The sequence below is a fragment of the Heloderma suspectum genome, chromosome 6 (genome assembly GCF_057233095.1).
Source record: "Heloderma suspectum isolate Gila_16-S chromosome 6, 16-S_ref, whole genome shotgun sequence".
NCBI classification, from domain to species: Eukaryota; Metazoa; Chordata; class Lepidosauria; order Squamata; family Helodermatidae; genus Heloderma; species Heloderma suspectum.
In genome coordinates this window covers 9,073,173-9,095,657 of record NC_139463.1, presented here as the reverse complement: position 1 = coordinate 9,095,657, position 22,485 = coordinate 9,073,173, and the positions used below count along the sequence as shown (strand labels likewise).

The following is a 22,485-nucleotide window of genomic DNA, read 5'->3' as shown; positions in this document are numbered from 1 at the left end:
TGTAAGAGCAGGCAACCTTGACTGATTTGTGTAAAACCCGGAAGACTGTGCATGCTCTCCAACAAGCCTTTTTGTAACTCCTGACCTTGGGAACCAATCATCATTAGAAGGCCAACCAAGACAAAATGGTGGGAGATCCTTGGATCAGATATTCTGCATTCCCCACACACAGAGACATACACAAGTTAAACATAGCTGGGGGAAAAGGCCATGGTTCTGAGGCAGGGAGGGAGGCAGGCAGGCAGGGAGGGTTCAACCCTCTCCACACCGCATTGATTTCCCATTTTAAATTACCTGGAACTGTAATGGTTCCATACATTCAAGAAACGACACCTTAATTGGTCAGTTGCAAGATACATAAAATGATGGCCATATAGGCGAGTCTTTCAGAGATAAAAGTGCAGTTGCTCTGTATGTTCTTCTTTGGGCTCCTGTAGGTGGCATCCCTGCACAGAGGTTCTCACAAGTTCCCCTTTCAGCCATCTCCTGCCCTGCCATCCTGTGAACAGCTAAAATCACTACCATCACCACCCCGCTAAACGTTCACTACCTGATTCTTGAGTTGTAGCTCCCTCCTTTAAACAGGACCAGGAAGCATGGGCAGAGGAAGGTCACTTCACTGGACCTTCCAAAAAGAATGCTCAGATCTTTGCTAATCTTCACTTTTGCTCACCCCCACCACTTGACACAACACACTGGGCCTTTCCAGCTCATCACCTGAGCGTGACACAAGTAAATCCGCCAACAAATGCTGCAAAACCCAAAATGCTGGGCTGGCTCTTGCAAATCTGCCATATGCAGCAGCATTTCTAGCCAGTCCAAAATGTGGCCCCACTGGAGTGAGCTGGTACCAAAAGCTGCAGTAGGTTCTTGGGGCCCATATGATGTCATAACTGGGAGCCATGGGAAAACAAGTGCCTACAGTTCCCAGCTCACCCAGATGCATCATGCCCATGGAGCAGCACCCAGGCCCCGAGGCCATGCTGGAGCATTCAGGCCGTAAGCAGAGCCTTCTCGGTGGCAGACCTGAAGTTGTGGAACTCTCATCTAGTTAACATTTGCTTGGTACCTTCAGTTCTGTCCTTCAAATGGGCCTTAAGAACTTATCTTTTTAGTACTGCATTTTCTTAAGTGAATGATGTGATGTAAAACAGTTTTTCTTTCTATTTAGCTGTGTCCACTTTATGCTTACATATACTGCCTCATGTCCTGCTATTTCTATTTATTTTTTGCACATTGTGAAGGTTTGAGGCCTACCGAGGCAAAGAAAAAGGGTCAGGCTTAGAGAGCTGTTTTTTGTTGATGTTGTTGTTGGGAGGGGGTACCCCTGGGAGGAGGAGTTTTATTTTCCTGGTTAAGTTTCAGTTTCATTTCCCAAGTTAAGTTTCATTTCTTCAGGTTTGAAACAGTACTTTCGGTTTTGAGGGGGGAGGGTATATAAAGAGAGTGAGAGAGCCAGTAAGAGAGTGTTGAGGAGACAAAAGCCTGAAGAGGGAGCAGGAAGAAGCAGCCTGGAAAAGTCTAAATACAGCCAGGGTAAATGAACTTGCGTTTTGCAATTTTATGTTCTTTTAGGGTCTTTTGTATCACTCAGCTCTATTCTGTAAACACCTTTTATTGTAATGTGCTTGCTTTAATTTACCACTAAAGTGTTGTGGTTAACACTCAGGTGTCTGGAGTATCATTCACCCCACATCTACAGCCTAAGCCTCACGTTACTGGGAAGGGGAAGTTTAAAAGAAGGAAGGTGGGACTCTTAAGCAAGAGATCCTTAAGGAGTTGCTCAGGGGGTCCAGGTCATAAGGGGAACCCTGACATGCATACATCACTTGGTGAGGGCCTGGCCTTGAAAGGTGACTAGTAAGTAATTTGAGTGCATGGATGGATAGATAGTAAGCAGAATGCCCCTGCGGTCTCCAAGAACTGACTGAAAGGGGGGGGGTCATAGACTGCAACAGGATCCACGTGCAGATAACTGTACAGTTCTTGTGCAGGGCATTGGGTTTTTTTCCCCATTGTACAGTGCCTAGTTGCTTCAGGCATTTTGTAAGTAGTTGCTGTATACCACCAAGAGGAAAGGACCTGGTAGCAGCCTCATCCGGACATCCAGGAAATTCATCTGGCTTTCCCTGGATAATTTCAGAACTCACCAGGGTCCAACCATCCCTAAACAGTCTTAACACTTCAGCAGAGGCTGCTCGTGACACTGGCTCACCCCTGACATTACAAAGCAGTGCTCCCTTGCATTTTAGCAGGAGTGATGGAGTGGTCAGTTTTGAAGCACAGGCCATCATGACAGTCCCCGCAGCCACGCCTCCAAAGAGAGCCCCAGTGTGGGCAGCTGTGTTGATCCATAGCAACAAAGCAGTTCTAGCAGTTTTCACTTCCACAAGGAGCAGGTCTTTTGTTAAGCTAATGGATCTTAATTGCTCCTTCCAGACGAAGCCACCATAAAATATTTTACATTACAACAAGGAACAATACCGTGAGACTTGCAGCTAAACTCAGAGGGAACAGAGAAGTCTGAAGGGCTGGCAGATGGCCTCAGTATTCCTGCTAATAAGGACAGTGCTGAGACTGTGTCCCTGGGGGACTGGCTGTACTATGCCGCTGGCTTTAGAAGGGCAACACAAGTTACCAAAAGAGTTGGAAAAACAATCAGGGTTCACTACATCGCTGTTCAGCAGACATCTTCCCTGATTCCCATTTTCGGACCAATGCCATGCAGAGCCCAGGAATCTCCTCCACCAAACCCTCTCCCAGTGACAATGCTCAGAATGTTCCTTCCCTTTGGGCTTTGCATTCTACCAGCAGTTGGCTGAGGAGACTCAAAACTAAATTTGCCAACGTGCATTACTTTGCACATTCATAACACTTAAAGCTCCGTGCGTTTTTGTGCCACCAAACCTCTCAGTGTGCTTAAATCCATCTGGTACATCACCTCTTTTTCTCTTCACCACTGAGTTTAGGAACAGAAGGAAAAGAAGAAAAAATACATTTTCATCAGGGAAAATGTTTACTACATCTTCTGCTCGGTGAACAAGCTTCAGTGTCAATGTGAGTTTTCTTCTCCCTCTCCCCGAAAATCACACATGCACATATATACCAAATACATCTTTAAAAACCAACCACTATCTACTTCAGGGCTAGACAATCTGGTGTAGTCCAAAACATCTGGAGGGCAACACATGCTGTCTTGGGCTGATGGGAGTTGCAGTCTAGGTCACCTACTCCAGATCTACATATTTTTCAGAAAAAGCAAAGGAGGCTTTGTTGGTCATAAGAGAAATTCCAAAATTCCCGATCAGGCAATTGCTTTAGTAGGACCAACCAGGTGTCACAAAATGGTGAGAAACTTTCAAGTTCTCTTCAACCCTTCATCAGGCTAGATGCTCAGCAAAACAGAAACAAAGCTAGCTTAATGTTGGAGCCAAAAACTCTGCGTTTAGTTATAGGGTGGTATCCATTGTTAGACATAAGCAGAAGTAGACTCATCAGAACGAATGGGATTTAGATTCATGACTAACTTAAGTCCCATTCATTTCAATGAGTCCTACTCTAATTTATTTATTTGTTTGTTTGTTTATTACATTTATATCCCGCCTTTTTTCCTCCAAGGAACTCAAGGTGGCATACATAATCCTCCTCCTCTCCATTTTATCCTCACAACAATAACCCTGGTACGGATCATCGCCCAACACACACACATCCCATTACACTTTGCTAAAGACTCTTCTGTGCCTCCTGTGTGCTGTATCTATTTACTCTGCACTCGCCCATCTTCCACTGGTTTTAAAACTAGGAAAGAGTTTGCTTTTCAGCTTAAGGATATACTAGGAAAACAAACCTGGCCTGTGACCTGTTATCAAAGATCAAAATACACCTCAGAAGCAGCCATGCGTTGGAATGGTAGGCTGTACATTACAGGGATCCTAGGCATTCATGCACGAACATTTGCATGCGTGGGGGTAGCAGCACTTGTGGAGAGATGCAGCCTCACCCCACTCTGAGATTTACCTTCTAAGGACCCTACAGTGGTGGCGACAACACAGTAAGGCCCAAGAAGCATCAGGGTGGGAATGGCAGAGGAGACAGCAGGATTATCTGGAGTGTGATCCAAATGCCCAAACCTGCTTTCTACACAGATTCGGGAGTTCAGAGAGGTGACCAGAATTATTTGAGTGTTATTCAAAGCCACTCACCGAGTATTCCTTTTTCTGCACCTAATTAACCTTTCCATTGAGGCAATATGACTAATAAGGCAGAAAACATTAACCAACTTACTGGCACCATCGATCCATTCATTCATTCGGCTCCCAAAATGCAGATTTTTAACCAGATTTTAATTGGAACCATCTCCCACTGAAGAGTGTTCAGCGCAACCAGATGGTTGTAAACCATCCACAGACATCTCCCAACGTAGGCAATGCATTTTAAGATGACATCCCAGACAATACACCATTCATCTCCATTCTTGAAATAAGAAAAAAATGGATCTCCACATCAGCACAGCCCCCTGCACCGAGTGGTGCATTGGTTAATCAGTTGCCTGTAAAGAAGATTATAGATTGATTTAGTTGCCTGGCCACGGGAATCGCATCTCTCAAGGTGCTTTCGCACAGGCTGGAGGCACCTTGGATGAGCTCCTTTGACCCTGGACACAGTGTGTACAGGGGCCGTAGCTCAGAGTGACAGAGCCCCCGCTTTGCATGCAGAAGGTCCGAGGCTCGATCTCAGGCTTCTCCAGGTAGGGTGAGGGACGAATCCTGCCTGAAACCCTTGAGAGCCGCTGCCAGTCAGTGTCGACGATACTGGGCTAGATGGGCCAATGATCTGACTCAGCATAAGGCACCTTCCTATGTTCTTATGACTGTGGGTCACAATGGCTTCACCAAGACCTTCCCTCGACACATTGGCCTGACCATCACAGTGGCATATGGCAGCGTTGAGGAAACTTGTTCTCCCTGAGGGCTGAATTCAGTTTCGGAGAAGCTCTCAGGGCTGCATTCCACTAGTGGGTGGGGCCAGAGGCAAAAGGGATGTGGCCAAAAATATGAAAAATACTAGCCTGTTGTAGCTTAAAGCTCTCACTGCTAGCAACTAAGCTTTAGGAGAAGCACTTCAACTTTTTAAAGTGGGAAAAAAACTGCATAAACACTGGGAAATCACCAAACTATTGGTGGTTTGAAGAAAGGGGAAGGGGGCATGGCTCTCTGGGGAATCCCAGAGGGCCAGGTTAGGACCCAGAGCCTAAAGCTATCTACCCCTGGCATGGGCTCCTGTGGAACAACCAACCAACCGCAGGAAGGGCTGTAGCTCAGTGGCAGAGCACCTGCTTTGTGTGCAGAAGGCCCAGGTTCAATCCCCAGCATGTCAACCCAGGGTTGGGAAAGACCCTTGTCTGAAGCCCTGGAGCACTGCTAAGTGGAGGTGGTGCTGAGCTAGTTGGCCAATGGTCTAACTCTGTATTAGGGAGCTTCCTACTTTCAGGATGTTCATCATGCTGCAATTCAAGGTTTAAGGTTGGAATGGAAGCTACCAACATGAGCGTAGGAGGGGCACCCAAGTTGGCACCATCCATGCCATGGGGGATGCTTCTGGGATGCTCCCACAAGCATCACAAAAGCTCCAGGGAACATCATGAAAGCTACTTGGAGCCTCACGAAGGCTTCTGTTATCCCTACACTCTGGTACTGCCACAACTTGGCTTTGGCTGACAGGTTCAAGCAGGAGAAGCCTGTTTTGAGGCAGTTCTTGTAACCATTCTAGCCCAGTCATTCTAGCCCAACACATCTACTCTGCATGCACCCTTCCCCCCTTCCTTTCTCCTCCCAGACAATGAAATGTAGAGTTACCACCTGCTCAACAGGCACCAAAGCAAGCCCTGCTAAAAAGCAGCTCTTATTAACATCGTAAATTGCTCCTCCAATCCATGGCCAACATACCATACAGCAAGTTAAAATCAGGGTAGTTAAAAGAGCTCATTATAAGCAGTAGATTTTGTAACTCCCCTAATCTCTTGTAAGACGCCAGCTTCCTTATGCATGGTCCGAAGCTCTGTGCTGAACTCCCACAATTAGGATAATATTTTCATTAGCCAGGATTTATAACCAAATAAATTGGACTCCATAGTCTCTTCTGCTGCACCAGAACAACCTCACAAGGGAATCTGCAAGTCTTACTTTTGTAGCCAGCACTGTTTGGAAGAACCACCATTATTTGGAAGAGTATGGAAGCTGGGCCATGAAGAATAGCTTTACTGGGCCAAGGCCAAGGGTCCATATGCCAAATATTCCATTGTCAAGCATAGCTGGTTTGGCATGTCTTAAAGCAACACAGTGTTCATATTGAACCCCAGTTCCTTCCTTTCCCTATGTTGGCTCAGCTGATCAAGTCACTTGTTCCACTAGGAATGCAATGAAGTGGGACTTGGGGTTTTTGCAAGTCTGTCAAATTAAACGAGACCCATAACACACTGAAGGAAATACTTCTTCACACACAAGGTGCAGTAATCCATTGCCACATGATGTCACATCAGCCTTTAGTATGAATGGCCTTTTAAAAAGGGATTCAAGGAATTTATGGGACTTTGGTTTTATCCAGAGGTGGTGTCAGGGGTAGGCATGCTTGAGCATCTGCCAAGGGCCCACACCCCAGCGGGGGCCCACTGACAAGAGCCCCCTGGCGTTGCTCCTCCTCTATACCTCTCGCTCTGGGCCAGACAAGGTGGTGGTGAGGAGGAGAAGCAGTAGATGCCACTGCCTACTTGCTCATCGTAGCCCCATGGGCAAGTAGCTCAGTGGCAGACCACAAGTTCTGCATCCAAAAGTTCCTAGATTCAATCCTTGGGCTCTCCAGGTAAGGCTGGGGGGGGGGGGGAATCCTGCCTGAAATCCCAGAAAGCCACTTCCAGTCAGTGTCAAGAATACTGGGCTAGTTGGACCAAGGGTCTGACTTAGAGTAGGGTGGTGCCCTATGCTCCTATGATCAACAGCCACTTGCTGGACTCTACCACTTCAGGCTGACGGCAGAGGCCATTTGAATGCCCCCACAGGAAACCTGCAGACACAAAACAAGCTGGAACAGCTTCTCCTTGCTATGCAAATATTGTACGTACAAGGCGTGTTTTCTTACCCAGGTGATGGTGGGGATTCAAGTATTGGATTTTCTCCCCGCCTTGTCATCTGAAATGGTCCACTCCAACACCAGACACATCACATGAGGCTGCTGATCATGTGCTTCAGCTCTGAGGCGAACCTTCTGGCAATTTTGATCATCGTTCCCCATCCTGTCAGCACTCGAGCCTCCTCGTCTTGCTCCCCTGTCGATGTGCAGGGCCAAAGGTGCTCAGTTCATGCCAGAATCGAACCCACAGCAACTTTTCTTAAGCACCGCGCTCAGTCACTGGCCCTGTTATTTAAACTCCCTTATTAACTATTCGCCTGGTGGCGGCTTCCCCTACATTTTAAACTGTCCATCCTCCACTATTGATTTCTTCTCATATTAAATTTTCTTCTTTGCTTAAGCCCTTAGCACCAGCTAATTCCAAACATGTATTTACTCCTCTCCAATCCTTGCCTGCTTCCATCATTTTCAACTCGCTCTGTTCCAATGCTATCAAGCTCTTCCCTCACTCTTTAAGCTTCCTCGGCAGAAAAAGAATACATGTCCCATGAGGTCACTTCCGGAACCACAAGCAAAAATACTTGTTTTCTTCCCAGTAGTCTGACAGGTCCAAAACTGAGTAGCCCTGGGCCCGGAGGGCAGAAGGGAAGCGCACTCAGCCTTCTGGCATAAGGTAGGGGACTGAGGGCCCCTGGGAGGCTTGCCCTGCTGCTACCCAGGAATGACATCAAGCCAAGGGGGAGACTGACCTGGCCCATCCATCAGCCAGAAAAGGAGCAGTCGCAGGGGGGTCAGTTCTCCCTCCTTGCCAGAAAGAACACTCAGCTCCAACTGACAGTTGTCCTGTTGGGACTGCAGAATTAAGGGGAATGAAGACCCTGGCCCCGTCCATCATCCTAAGGAAAAAGAGCCTCATCCAAGCAAGAACAGCAGCAAGGGAAGATCGGCCTGACCCTATGTGCATTTAAAGGGCCACTTCTAGCTTCACACTTCGTTCCGGCCTTGAAAAACTGAACTGCCTCCTCTTCCTTTCCCCTCCACGCCCCCCCCCCCTTCACTTTGCATGCCTTGTCATTTTAGTTTGTGAGCCTGATGGCAGGGCCTCTCTCCCTCTCTCTTATGGACGTGAGCCACTTTGGGACATGATAATTGTTTGAAAAGCAGGAGAAAAATGCAGCAAATGAATGAATGAAATGTGGGATCCTGAGAGCCTCCATCTCTATATTTTAGAGCTCACCCTATCTCTAAGACAGCAGCAGCCAGATGACAAGAGCACAGCCCAGCACTGAGTCACTGGCCAGTTTCTGGTGGACCATCCAGCATCAACTGGCTACTGGGATTCTTTCCAAGAGGAACTGGGTGGACTTTCAGCTGATTCAGCCAACAAGGCCAGCTCCATGCTTGAGGGGGCTCCGAGCAAAGTGCCCATTGGTGGTGCCCCCCCCGCCCCGCCCCCCCCCGCCCCGCCCAGGTCCTGCTGGGCTTACTTTGAGTGCAGAAACCACACTCAAAGCAGTGCTGGGCAGCTGGGTTTCACCTCCCTTTAAAACTTCCCACAATGCCACAGAGTCAGGGGCATTGTGGGAAAACAAAAGGGTGAGTAGATCCAGCTGCCTGGCACTTCTTGGAACTGTCTTGCATTGGCTGTAGCAGGTTCTGAGTTGGAGCAAATTATGTGACAGTCTGAAAGGCAAGGCAACAAAGCAGTCGTGCACAAAAGTTCCACTCCATTATGGGATCAGGCAAAGGCAGGAGTGGCCCAGACACAAGCAAAGGTCAAAGCAGTAAATGTCCGTGCACAGCCCAGAAGCAGACTCAAACCAGAGTCCAAGGGTCAGTCGCATGGAAGGCCAGTCGCAAGGCAATGTCCAGAAAGCAAAGTACAGGGCACAGGCACTGAAGAACGATGTTGTTCCAACACCAGCTAGGTCTGCAGAGAAGGCTTTTAGCTCCAAAGCTTGCTGAGCCCCACCCAGAGCTCAGCTGCAGTAATCAGAGCTCCCTGTTCAGAGCCCTACTCCTGAAAAGTCACTTTCTCCTGAGGAGACCTTCTCTGCAAGCAAGCACTCCTTCTCACAGGGACCCTATCAGCCTGTTGCTTGAGGCGACAATGCTCCTGCGGGCCAGGGGGGTGCTCAGCCTCTGCCTCAGAGGCAGAGTCCCCTCCATCTGGTCCGGTGGCAGTACCTGATCTCTGGGGTGCTGTGAGTCCCTGGGGGCTCTAGCTCCTCCTCTGAGAAGGACTCCTCCAGTGGGGCCATGTCAGGAATGCCAGGCTGGGGTGGGGGAGTAAGGGGGCACAGCAGACAGCAGTGGGCCCTGCCTCAACACTGGTGCATTGGCACCTGCCCAAGGATACCATGTGCTGTTTGGCCCTGCTGGAAAGGAACTTTGAATGCAAAAGGGACAACCTGTTTTTTGTGAACGGCCCAAAGAGCTTCAGCTATGGGGCAGTATAGAAATATAATAAATGAAAGGAAATGAATGAAACCTCAGAATCACTTGATTGATTGATCAATCTAAAATTAATTCTAGGGTCCCCTTAAGGGTGGAATCCTCTTAAGGTGGCATACAAGATAAAAACCACACAAAGTGGATTAATTTTTTTAAAATCCATAAAACATGTTTCAAGAAAATCCCTAAAACATATTTCAAGAAAATCCATAAAGGATCATTGTCAATTAATATCAATAAAAATACTTACCAGTAAAAACAACAACAATGGCCCAGACAGAAGGGAAGGCCAGTGAAAGCAGGTGGATCTTCAGAGCTTTCCTGAAGACCTGCACAGAAGGGGCCTGATGAACCCTGGATAGAAGTGGATTCCAGAGGTGCGGGGCCACCACTAAGAAAACCCTCTCCTTTGTACTCACCAGTGTAACTGCCCTTGGCAGTGAGCAGGTGACCTCTGTTGATAACCTGAGAGTGTGGGAAGGCTGCTACGGGAGAACCTAACATGAAACAGTTATACCTTATCCATAAGAAATCCTGAACAGAGGTACATCAGAAGCCACCTTATACCAGGTCGCTATTTGTCCATCTAGCCTGATATGATTTACTCCAGGCTTTCTCAACCTGGTACCCTCCAGATGTCTTAGACTACATCTCCCACCGTGCCCCAGCCACCATGGCTGGCTGGGGCATGCTGGGCATTGTAGTCCAAGTCATCTGGAAGGCACCAGGTTGAGAATCCTGATCTACTCTGACTTGCAGTAGCTAGCCAGGGTTTCAGGCAGAGATCATCTTTCACATCACCTACCGCCCTCACCCATTTAGCTGACAATGCTGCAGAGAAGGAGATTAAACCTTCTGCATACAGGCTTGTGCTCCACCAGTGAGCTTTGGGCCATCCCTAAATATGCACACTTGCTTTGTACTTTTGCTTTAAGGAGATTGTGAGATCACAAGAATTCTAGTGGGAGATTTAAAAAAGGTAGACCCCATCAGACTGATGTCAGCTCACCCCTGCATTAGGGCACGGGGACTTGGATCCAGCCCAAGACCCAGACATGGGATGAAGGAAGCTTCTTTGGGAAGGAAAAAAGCCCAGGGCTCCTAACTGGGGCTCTCATCCCACAAATGTTCCAGGAAGCTGTCACTGGAAAATGCTCTTCCAAAGATTCCTCCATGGAAGCAGAGATGGAATCAGTCACAGAAACTTCACTCCATCCATCATTGATCCCTGAGACAGATTTCGCTTGAATGTCAGCGATGCTTCTCCGGAAACGCCAGAATCTGCTGTGTCATACTCAAGGCAGCAACCTTCACACCAGGACATGGCTGGGTACACGAGGGCAGCCTGTTGGCCATCCCTGCCCTAAAAGATGGATGGCTCTGCACAGTTCAAGGGACGTAGGAGGGGGTCAAAGAACAACAGAAAGTCCCTTTGCCCAACAAAACTCAGCAACCTGCTTTCATATGCCTGGAATTAGCTGCTTCAACGCCAGCACCTCTGCTTCTTCTGGTGCCCTCTAGATGTGCTGGACTACAAATCCCATCACCCCATCCAGCACAGCTGATGGCCACACTGGCTGGGGATGATGGGAGCTTGAGGGAGGCTGCTTTAGAGGGATTCAATGGCTGCGTTCGCTTCCTACCACCTCACTTTCTTTGGTCCCGGTAAGGCAGCCCGCACACAGGAGCCTTTCCATGTCATGACCGGTCAGCATGTGGCTGTGGGGTAGAGCCACAAAATCCCATTCAGGCCACCAACAGGCACCACAGGACAGGAGGATTCAGTGCATAAATCCCCTTTGCTCATCCAAACCCGTCTCTTCTGCTTCTCCCTCCGCGAGAGGAGCCATGAATCACGTCAGTCTGATTTTCCAGCCTGTGGCTTATTATTTTAGGAGGGGATTTCAGTCTTCTTTCAAACTCATCTCTGATCCCTTGAAAACAGGAAGCGGAGAGAAACACAGCACTAGAAGTGGGGTGGTAGGAAAACAGTCAAAACTGGGGTTTTTTTCCCAGTATGGATAATTCATGTGGAATGGTTGAAATCTATTATATACAGCCAGTGGCCACATTTTTTTTCAGAAGGGCTTCTGTGCCTGTAACAGCTGCATGACAGGCACACATCCAACAGGTGGTGCCCTTTCTATCTCCAACTCTATGCCAGGAAAGGCTGCACCTGTTGAATTGGTACTTGTCCCCAGTGGTGCAGCTAGGCAATTTTAGACCCTGGACTTAATCGTTTTCTGAGACCATGTGTTGTTCTCCCCCTACCACCATCACCATTCCATGCTTTACAACTGCTTTTACAAAACCTATGTTGCCACAGTGCCTTTATAAGCCAACCAGAAGATCAGCCTAAAATTATGCAAGTTTTCAAGTTTTCAAGTTCCCCAGATCTCTTGATCAGGCAAGATATTATTAAAGGCAGGTGGGGATGGATGTAATGGCGAGGGGGAAATGGTGACTATATAGTAAAGTCACCTTGCCTGCAAGTTCATATTAGTCCCAAGGGGCAGCATGGGTGGAGGTGTCTGAAGGTCAGCAGGTTATGGGATGGTTACTGCTTTTATGTTCCTGGTGCATCAGAGATAAAACAACAAGAACAACCCCAAACAAAACATAAACCTGTTTGCCAAACCTGTTTAAAAAGAAAGTAAAGAAATACTCTGTGCATGTGCAGAGTATTTCACATTTTAAACTCTCTTAAATCATAACACCATCATGACTACAGAAATAAAATGGAATTTGTTTCCGCTGCCCTGATGCTAAACACAGTTACAACTGAATAAGCACCGTTTTGTTGTGGGGTGGGGGAAGATAATACATTTTAAAGTAAAAATAAGAAATGAACATCTGTAACCATACACCTCTCCAGCCAGCTGCCCCCGGCCATAAAATGATTTTGAAAATAAGGAGAAAGGATACTGTGCTGAGTGTTGCCAGCCCTGGCAGGCCCTGGCAAGTTCATGGAGGCACAAGGTATGTGACTTGCCAAAGGCCACCAAGAGAGCTTCAGGCATCGTCTCTGATCTCCCGCTCAGGAATCCAAAGTCAGACTTTCCATCTGTCCATCAACCATGGAAGCAGGACCGCCCAACATTTTTTACTCTTGTGAGAATGCACCCTCACCCCTTGCTATTCAAAGAGCGGACTCAATGGTGTGTTTGTTCTGAAGTGGTAGCATAGGGAGGAAAGTCACAACGTTCATTTTTACACAGATTTGCAAATGCTCCAGGTTCATTCATTCACACACACACACACACACCAATAACTTAGGAAGCCTCCAAGAAGCCCTTTCCTTCACTCCATTCCCTTGCCAAAAAAATTACTAGTTGCACAAAAGTCTTAGACTCATGGAAGCAGAAGAAATTGAACTAATTAAATATATGCAAATATGCTTCACTTCACCTAATTTATTCCACTTTTCAAAGAACAAATCTGTATGCTGTTAGCCAAGTTTATTATATAATAGGGAAGCATGGAAGTCTAATCTCCCCAACATTTTCCTTGCCCCTGAAGACCCACCCAGGCAATATCCCATCCACAGGATAAGGCGACCCATGGAGAAATCCTGGGCTGATCTGTTAGGGATCTATTTGGTCCAGGTGACATTGGGATTAATTTTAGTCCTAGAGATGACACAACTCTTACCATTCAATCCATATTCATTCATTTTGGGAACGACTCTGAAATGCGAGGGATGAGTAATCGAGAAAACAGGAGCAGAGACAGACATATTTATTTCAGATTATCTCATCTAGAGTGGGGCGGAATTTTGATCTGGTAACAAATCACAAAATCATTGAATTAGAGAGTTGGAAAGGACCTTAGAGGTCCTCTAATCCATCCCTCTGCTCAATAGAGGAACTGCAGTGCAGGACGCAACTACCACATCCCTGACAAATGACCACCTGGGCTCTGCCTAAGTACATCCAGTGAATGAGAGCCCATCACCTCCAGAGATAGCCTGTTCCATTTCCAAACACCTCTTACCATTAAGACCTTTTGCCCAATGTTTGGCTGAAATCTCCTTTCCTGCATTCCCACCCATTGGTCCTGCCCTCTGGAGCAACATGGAACAAGGAATTAGGGCTGTGCACTGCTTTGGCCCAAGGCCCAAACCCCGAGTCGAAGTGGGGTGCTCCAGGTCACTTTGAGCCCCTTCCGAGGCAAAGCGGAGGGGGCACAACGTGACCCAGAGCAGGTCGGGGGCTCTCCAAAGTGCTTGGTGTGCTTCGGAGCTTCGGCACCCCTGGCCCAGCCGCGCTGGCACCTCCAGGGCCTTCCTGAGCTGCTGACCTCCTCCGCCGCCACCTCTGCCATCCCCTCCATCACTGCCGCCTCCACTGCCCCCATGCCTTCTCCTCCTCCGCCTTCTCCGCCACCGCTGCCATCATCGCTGCCACCATCGCTGCCAACAAGTCCTGAAGCCTGTTCGTGCACCGACCGTCATTGCAGGGAGTCGCCATTTTAAAAATGGCAACTTCTAGGAACTTCCAGGAGGTGGCCATTTTTAAAATGGCAACTCCCTGCAAGAAGAGTTGGTGCGTGTCCAGGCCTCGAGATCTGGAGGTGGCAATGACAGCAGTGGTGGTGGAGACAGCGGCGGTGAGGAAAAGGCCGCAGCGAAGGTGGCAAAGGCGGCAAAGACAGGGGTGAGGAGAAGGCCATGGTGAGTCGGAGAAGGCAGCAGCAGAGGTGGCAGCAGAGGAGGAGGAGGAGGAAGAGGAGGAGGCTGTGATGGAGGAGGAGGAGGCAGCGACCGAGGAGGCAGCAGCAAGGTAAGGAGCTGGGGGGTGCACCGGGGCATCAGGGGGGACCCGAAGTGGGGTTCGGCATCTGAATCCCACTTCAGGTTCTGGGCCGAGTCGGGTCGCCCCCCCCCCCCGAATCAGCCCGAGCCAAATAGGGCCCAACCCCGAAGCCACGAAGCAGCTTCCAAGTCAGATCGGGGGGGTCCCTGCACAGCCCTACAAGGTATACACAATTTTGTATATTGTGTTTTTAATGTTTTCAGTCTTTGTAAACTGCCCAGAAAGCTTTGGCTATGGGGCAGTATGGAAATGTTGTTGTTGTTGAAGAAGGAAAAGAAAAAGAAGAAGAATTAGATGACGACGACAACAACAACAACAACACCGTAGCTGCCTTGAGTGCCATTTCCTCGTAGAAAGGTTGGGGATGAATCAAATTTTTAAAATGCAAGAAGTAAATATAGATATTTGGCCAGGGTGGTATATTCTCATTCTCTCTCTCACACACACACACACACGCACATGCACACACACACATATATTCACAACAAGCCACCAAGGTTGGTAGTATTATTACTAGTGGAGCAGGGGTGGAAGCCAAGTCCAAGATGCTTAGTCCTGGGTCTACATGCCCAGGGACTTTGTGCTGGTGCCAAGATTGGAACAGAAGATGCTTCGCTCAGGGCTGGTTGTGACTATGATGCTACAATGCTGCTATAGCTCTCCTTGTGACCTTAGCTCCTTGGTGGGTCAGCACAACCTCAGTTCCTCCTCACCCCGCTCATCTCCTACACCAGCCTCCCCCGACCTGGTGCCCTCCAGATGTGCTGGATGACAACTCCCACAACCCTCAGCCAGCCTGGCCAACACATCTGGAGAGCCTCTGGCTGAGGGAGGCTGCCCTGCACAGGCTGCTTGCACTACTGCGTGCATGCTGAAGCGAGAGGTGTTCTTGAGCCTCTCTGAGCATCGCTTTGGCTGGGCGCTGCATGCAGCGTTTAATCCCACGCATCGCTCCCCAAGGTTTTGCCGTGGAAGGATGCTGTCAGCCGCCAGTTTCCCACCGCCAGGTCGCGGCTGCAAGAGGAGACAGGCAATCGCACGCCATCTCCTGCCAACAGCTGGGAGGCAACTCCGGGCCTCTCCTGGCATCAGAGCTGGCTTCTCCACAGGAAATGAAGAAAATGGTGAAAATTAAACAAAGCCCCAGCAGTGTGATGTGTGCGTGTGAGATTAGCTCTCCCAAGGGTCACGCCCTTGAAGGACGAACGCTGCTGCCCGTTGGGGGAGATAATCAACCTGATTAATGAGGAGGAATGCAAGGCACTTACTGCAAAGAGCGTGACAGAGAGGACGCCTGCCGTCACTTGCAGGAGCACACGTTTCCCTTGCGCGAGAGCTGCTGCAACTGAGCGGGTTAGGCGCAAACTCAAAAGCCCCCAGTTCAAATCTCAGCTCACTGGGAAACCTGAGGGAAACCTCTCTGCCAGGGCTGGGGAAATGATGCCCCTTCCAGATGTTGCTGGATTACAACTCCCATCACACCCAGCCACTGTCCATTCCAGCTGGGGCAATGGGAGTTGTAGTCCAACAACATCTGGAGGGCCACACAAGTTCCCCTCTCTTGCTGTGTGCCCTCAATCTGCCACCGGCCACCACCATCCAGAATAGGGGGAATTCTCATAGCGGCCCACCTTACAGGAATGTTGTGAGGATGTGTGGTCCTTGAACACTACAAACACTTCAGGGAGGTTAGATCTTCCTATGGCTATTGGTCATGTCAGCTAAATGGAACCTCTGTTGTCAAGGGCAGTATACCACTGAGTACCCATTGCCAAGGAGCAGCAATGGGGGGGGGGAGCATGTTGCTTTTGAGCCCTGCTTGTGAAGTTATTCCTGGAGGCATCTTGTTGGCCACTTTTGGAAAAGGAAGCTTTGGTCTGACCCAACAGGGCAAGTGTTTGCACTCAGATTATATCAGCAGGTTCTTATAACATATTTGCAGAACAGGGGGAGTCCTGGAGATCAAACACCATTGAGGCCAAATGTACCCCCAATTTAATTCTCTTTACTATCTAGGCAGACATTCCCCCAGGGCCACCTGCAAGTGTCTAAAAGATAATACCTCTTTCAGACAACAGTGCAGAAAGTAGTCATTTCTGTGCCCAAGACAGGGTCTCAGTCTCACTCACACACAGAGAGAGATGGCGGGGGGATTAGCTTCTCTGGGTCAGTCCCTTTAGTTACATAATGGGAGAGTCATATGCCTCTGATTTTTTTTTCCTCCCCAACCAGCAACATTTAGTATCTGGATGTGCTTTGCTGTATTAGGATGCAAGTCAGGGAGAATTTGCATAACTCGGTCTAACCTGCTGCCCTTACTAAGTCTCCCAGCAATGTGACATCTGGACTTTCATCCACCAACCTGAAAGCACACCTAAGTATTCCAAACAGGAAATGAAACATTACATCATTTGACAGTATTAAAACAACTGTCCGTGTGTTTTCTTGAGCTTGGATGCCCACATTGCAAAACCCCTGCCCAGGTTTGTGTCTGGGCTAGGCGCCCCCTACCCCTGCACCCTAGTATTGCAAGACAACTTCGCGAAAAACTGGCACTTCAAAGTAGTAACCCCAGTATTTCAAATGTCCTGGTAGCCACAACTCTTCCTTGAGTTTTGACCCCAGTCAAAACTGGCACGGGACCCCCATTTATTTCCAGCTCCTGTGGTCCATCAGCATGACAGAGCCAAACACAGCAGCTCAACAAATCACAGAGAAATCCTCTGCAAGGAGAAACTGATGGGGTGACACCACATTCTTTGCAAAAAGCAGAAAATGAACAGGCACCACAGCAGAGAAATTCAGCATCGCTTGGATTAGGAGCAGGTTCCAATGGCACCTAACAACATTGTTTTTCCATGAGAAAGATGCCCCGTCTCTACATGCAGTCATTCCTGAACCAGGACGAGGTGACATTTTCAGAAGGCCTCCTCATGAATGCAGAAGATGGCAAAGCAGCTTCTAGTAGCCGGGTGGAGATGATCAACTCCCCAGCACCACCTCCAACAATGAAATACTTAGAAATCATTTAAGGGAGGTTTGAGAAATTGAACATAACTTACCAAGCAATCCCTCCCTCCCTCCCTCAGCTGTTCATCTATCTCTCTAGCTGTCATTCTCTTCTCCACCCACCAGCCAGCATAACTCCATCATTTTCCGCCGAGACATCCCTCCCTCCCCCCAAGCCCCCTCCCCTCCACTTCCCCAGGGCCATCACTCCATCCTCTTCCACCAGCGATCACCCCCAAACGCCTGCCCCTCACAACGAACCCTCCCGCAGGAATCCATTGTCGTACCCTTGTCTCTTTCTTTCCCCCTCCCCCCTACACCATTTTACTCTCTATCCCACCTTGACTACTTGTTCCCTTTTAGCACAGTTCCCCCCACTCCAAAGTAACAATAACCCATGGTGCCTATTTCTCCAAACAGGTATATTATCTTGCTTTTAAACACACACACACACACACACACACACACACAGAGAGAGAGAGAGAGAGAGAGAACACTTTCAGATCTTAGTAATTTCACGTACTCCAGAGACCCACCCTAGTCTTTCGCTGCCGTTCAAAACAGAGAGCAAAAACCATGCAATCTCCCTGGAGCACCTGCCTTTCTACACACCTATTTTGTGGCTATATGAATATGATGCTCAGTTTCTCTCTGCCCTTTCCTATAGCAACCCTCCTCCCCAAAGCTCTCCTATCTTACCTGAGATGCTGAGCTTCAGAGGCACGGAGGGGGTATTTATCAGAATCAGAAACGGGGTGCCCAAACGAAAACAAAATCAAGATAAAAGAGAATATGAGAGGGACCCCTCCCCAAATGAGTGAGAGAATGGGAGCCACTGTAGTAAAACAGGCATTCTGGACCAGGAGGATGAAATGAGGTCCTGGAAGTTTGAACTGGGGGAGAAGGGATGTCAGACAGACAGACAGACCGACCAGAGACATGGAAGGGAAGAATGACCCTGATATCTGGGGTTCAGGGGCCTTGGGCTGTGGAAGGTGCCCTGAGATAGGTCAGGAAAGAACTAACACTTTGGGGAAACTGAGGACCAGCTGGCATCTTTATGGGGGGATGGGGAAAGAGCAGTGGAGTCTGGGTTGCACAGCCACCCTCGAACAGATCCCCGCAGGCTGCCAGACGGAGTCCTGCAGAAAAGAGCCTCCAAACAGTTTGGACAAGCATCACGCACGCGAAGAGGGGACCCGGGAGGGAGGGGGGGACGGAGGGCTTGTGCCCTTTCTTTTAAGGGGTACAGAAGGCCTTGTCTTGCGGGGGAGGGCAGACAGGACCCAGGGCGGTTGGAGTCCTGGGATCGGGGACAGAACTGGCCAAGCAGCACCCTCCATTTACCCCCTGGAGGCGCAAGCTGAGAATGCAGCAGCAGCAGCAGCAATTGGCGGTTCTCCTTGCGGCCGGTCCGGAGCGAAGCGATTGCAGGGGCTCTTTGGCCAAGCGAAAGGCTGAGCTCGGGGACGGAGGGGGTGCTGGGCTGCGGCTTAGAGGTGCCGGGAGTGTGCGTGGGGGGAGACAGACAGACAGACAGACAGACAAGAGGGAGAGAGGGAGAAAGAGACTGAGAGGGAGAGAGGTGGCGTAGCAAGCAAGAGCAGCGGCTTCTCCTACCTGAGTGGCTCCGCGGGGCTGGGATGCCGGCTCGCTTGGTCTCCTCGGGTCTTCCTCTGAAGGCGGCTCGTGGCAGCGGCTGTCGCTCGCAAGGCGATCCGGGGAGAGAGGCGCAAAAACGATCCGCCGGCGAGACCGCGTCCGGCAGCACCGGGGTGGACCGAGAGAGAGGGGTGGGGGGAGAGAGAAAGAAGGAGAGAGAGAGGGCGCGTGCGAGCAGAAGGGTGCCCCCCGATGGAGAACGGGGAAACTGCACGGTGCAAGAAAATTCGCGAGGTGCGGGGAGCTGTTCCAGTGTGGGAGAGGGAGGGCAGGATAACGGGGGGGGGGGGTGTTTGTAACAGAAATATGGTGCCCATGAAATAAACAATAAAACTATAATTCTTAGAATCACCGCCCCCAAAGGAAACGGTCCATTCAAATTATGACATCATAAATTTGGTGGCAAACGAAATGATGTCAAACTGAGCCCTGTAAGAGACGGGAAGGGGGAAATCACAGAATGAAAGCATTGCAGACATGTTTTTAAAAAGATTCTTCTACTTTTAATCATAGCCTCAACCACAATTAATACTTTCTTGGGCATAGACTACAGATTGGGGCAGAGCGGGGAGGGAGAGGAGATATTATGGGGTGCAATAGAGAGAGACGGGGGGGATTTTGTGGGGGGTGGGCCTGGCGGGAGGAAGGAGACAAGCTCGGGAGTGCTGAGAGAGGGGTTGTGGGGTGATAGCTGGGGGGCTCGGGTGGGTAAAGAAATGGTAGGGAATATCATCATCATCTTGTGTAGGTTAGGAGGAGACTATGGGGGGGCGAGTGACGAGTAAGGTGTAACGGGGAAGCCACTAACGATGCTAGCAGAAGAGAGGAAATACTGAGGGGGACCAAATATGGGAGGGGCTCCTTTGTGGCTGCCCCCGGCGTCTGTGCTTTCCAGAGCAGCAGCCTGTCCGCTGCTCAGCAAGGGCTCGGAAGCACTTCCCCTCGCGAAATGTCTGGGTTTCCGGCTGCTGTGAGAGCAGAGGAGCGAACGCCGTGGAAAAGGTGGCAACTTGTAGAGGGGAAAGTGGGGAAAGAAAAGGGAGGAGGAGCAATGGGGTGCTGGAGCTACGAGGGGGCAGGGCAGCCTCCCCCAAACGGGCGCCCTCTGTCTGTCTTGAGCTGCAGCTCCCATCATCCACTGACAGCATGGCCAATGATGGGAGTTGCAGTCCAAGATGGCCGGGGGGTGCCAGGTTGGGGGGCTGTCCTCCATGCTTCCTGGGGATGGTGGGAATTGCAGTCTAGGATGGCCAGAGGGTGCCAGTTTGGGGGGCTGTTGGCCATGCTGGTTGGGGATGATAGGAACTGCAGCCCAAAACGGCCAGAGGCTGCCAGGTTCGCGAAAGCTAGGGTGGGGTGTTTCTGGGGTGCAATGCTGAGCATCAAAAGGGAAGCAGGGGGGTGTCAGCGCTAAGGGGCTTGGGCAGCCCTTTCCCACGAAATGCTATGGCAGGAAGGGCTGCCCCGTTCTTCAACGGAGGTCTCGCCCTTTACCAGGTGCAGGACAAGCCCGTAGCGAGGCCACTGCGGTGCAGCTTCTGCCCCACGTGATGGAATGGTGGGGGGGCTTCCCTCCTGCATGTCTGCGTGTTGCACAGCTCTTAAGGGCACGGGGGCCACACCCCCAAAGCGGCAGCCCTAAAGAAACGGGGGTTGCGGGCGGGCAGGCCAGGGAGGAAAGAGGCCGGATGCAAAAGGGGACACGGCTCTTCGGCCGGGTTTTGCGCAGTCGGGGGTTTCATCTCTTGCCATTGCCCCCCCACACACACACACACACACACACACTCACACCGCTGTTGCAGATACGGCTGGGACGAGGGTGGCCTGTGCCCAAAGTGAGTGCAGCTAACCGCGGGATCGTTCCCCCAGGCATCGTTGTCAGTGCTTGCCCCTTTGGGCTGCTGCCCGCCAGAAAGTCACCTATGCCCGGCAAGGGGGGGGGGGGGGGCTAGCACAGAGCCTTTGTGAAGAGGGCTGCGGGTGCCCCCTGGTGGTCAGCGAAAGCGGGGAAGCAAGCACGATTATTCCACAGGATGCCGGCTGAGTGGATAGGATAGAATGGAAGGGGTTGGGAGACATACTAGGGCTGCACTGGTGCCCCCCCCATGTGCTAGACTACAACTCCCATCCTTCCCCAGCAGCATTGGCCAGGCTGGCAGAGGATGGTATTTCAACACATCTAGAGGGAGCCAGGAAAGGTTCCTCCTGTGCAAGCATCAAGTCATTGCTGACTCCTAGAGGGACGCTGCTTTCGCTGGTGTTTTCATGGCAGACTGTAGCGGGGTGGTTTGCCATTGCCTTCCCCCGTCGTGACTACCTTTCCCCCAGCAAGCTGGGTACTCATTTTACCGACCTCAGAAGGATGGAGGGCTGAGTCGACCTGAGCCGGCTACCCAGGACCCAGCTTCCACTGGGATCGAACTCAGGTCGTGGGGAGAGTTTCGGTTGCAATACTGCTGCCTACCACTCTGCGCCACACGAGGCTCACTTGAGGGAATGATATGAAAGGCAAAACTGAAGTACTCTGGCCACATAATGAGAAGACAGGATACCCTGGAGAAGATGCTGATGCTAGGGAAAGTGGAAGGCCAAAGGAAGAGGGGCCGACCAAGGGCAAGATGGGTGGATGATATTCTGGAGGTGACGGACTCGACCTTGGGGGAGCTGGGGTGGCGATGGCTGACAGAAAGCTCTGGCATGGGCTGGTCCATGAAGTCACGAAGAGTCGGAAGCGACTGACTGAATAAACAACAAAGAGGGAGCTAAGCTGAGGAAAGCTGACTGAGGGTGCAATCCTATGCATGTTTAGACAGGAGGAAAGACCCGCAACTCCCAGCATGCCCCAGCTGGCTGGGGCATGCTGGGAGCTGCAGGACTTTTTTCTGTCTAACCATTTTTTTTCTGTCTAACCATACGAACGTTTGCGCCCTGAGAGAGCAGATGAGTCCAATTGCGGTGGAGAATGGAGCTCCAAGAGGGAATTTCCCCTATCCCTCCTTCTGACACACACTTCATCTACCCAGTTAGGAAAGCTCTGCTAAGTGGCAGAGCCCATGCTTCATATGCAGAGGGCAGCATCCAACCGTGTCATCCTGCAAATTCAAATGGCACTAGCAGAGCTCCACTGAATCTTTCCAATGTGCAAGCTGGTGACCTTTACTCTTGTGTAACCAGCTGTGCAAGGAGTGTGCGATTGGTTGCACAACTGGAATGTGCAATGGGTTGCACAAGAGTAATGTACAACAGGTTGTACAACTGCTTGCAAAAGCATAGCGCACAACCGCTTGCACAACCACGCTTGCACACACATAACCATAGGCAAATTCTTCTTTTGCGCATAGTTCAGAACCTAATTTCCGCTGGCGCAATGTCATTTGCGCTAACAGAATGACACAGCTGGATACTATCCAGAAATCCCAGG

At 50.2% G+C, this 22,485-nt stretch overlaps 1 long non-coding RNA gene across 1 annotated transcript; it reads right to left on the bottom strand.

Moving 5' to 3' along the window:
• Positions 1–3,003: 3,003 nt before the first annotated feature.
• Positions 3,004–19,493, bottom strand: LOC146340447 (uncharacterized). Its single transcript, XR_014784040.1, has 3 exons — positions 19,023–19,493; positions 7,135–7,321; positions 3,004–4,549 (listed from the first exon to the last, which is right to left on the bottom strand). It is a non-coding gene; the product is annotated as an uncharacterized LOC146340447 (long non-coding RNA).
• Between the last annotated feature and the right edge of the window lie 2,992 nt (positions 19,494–22,485).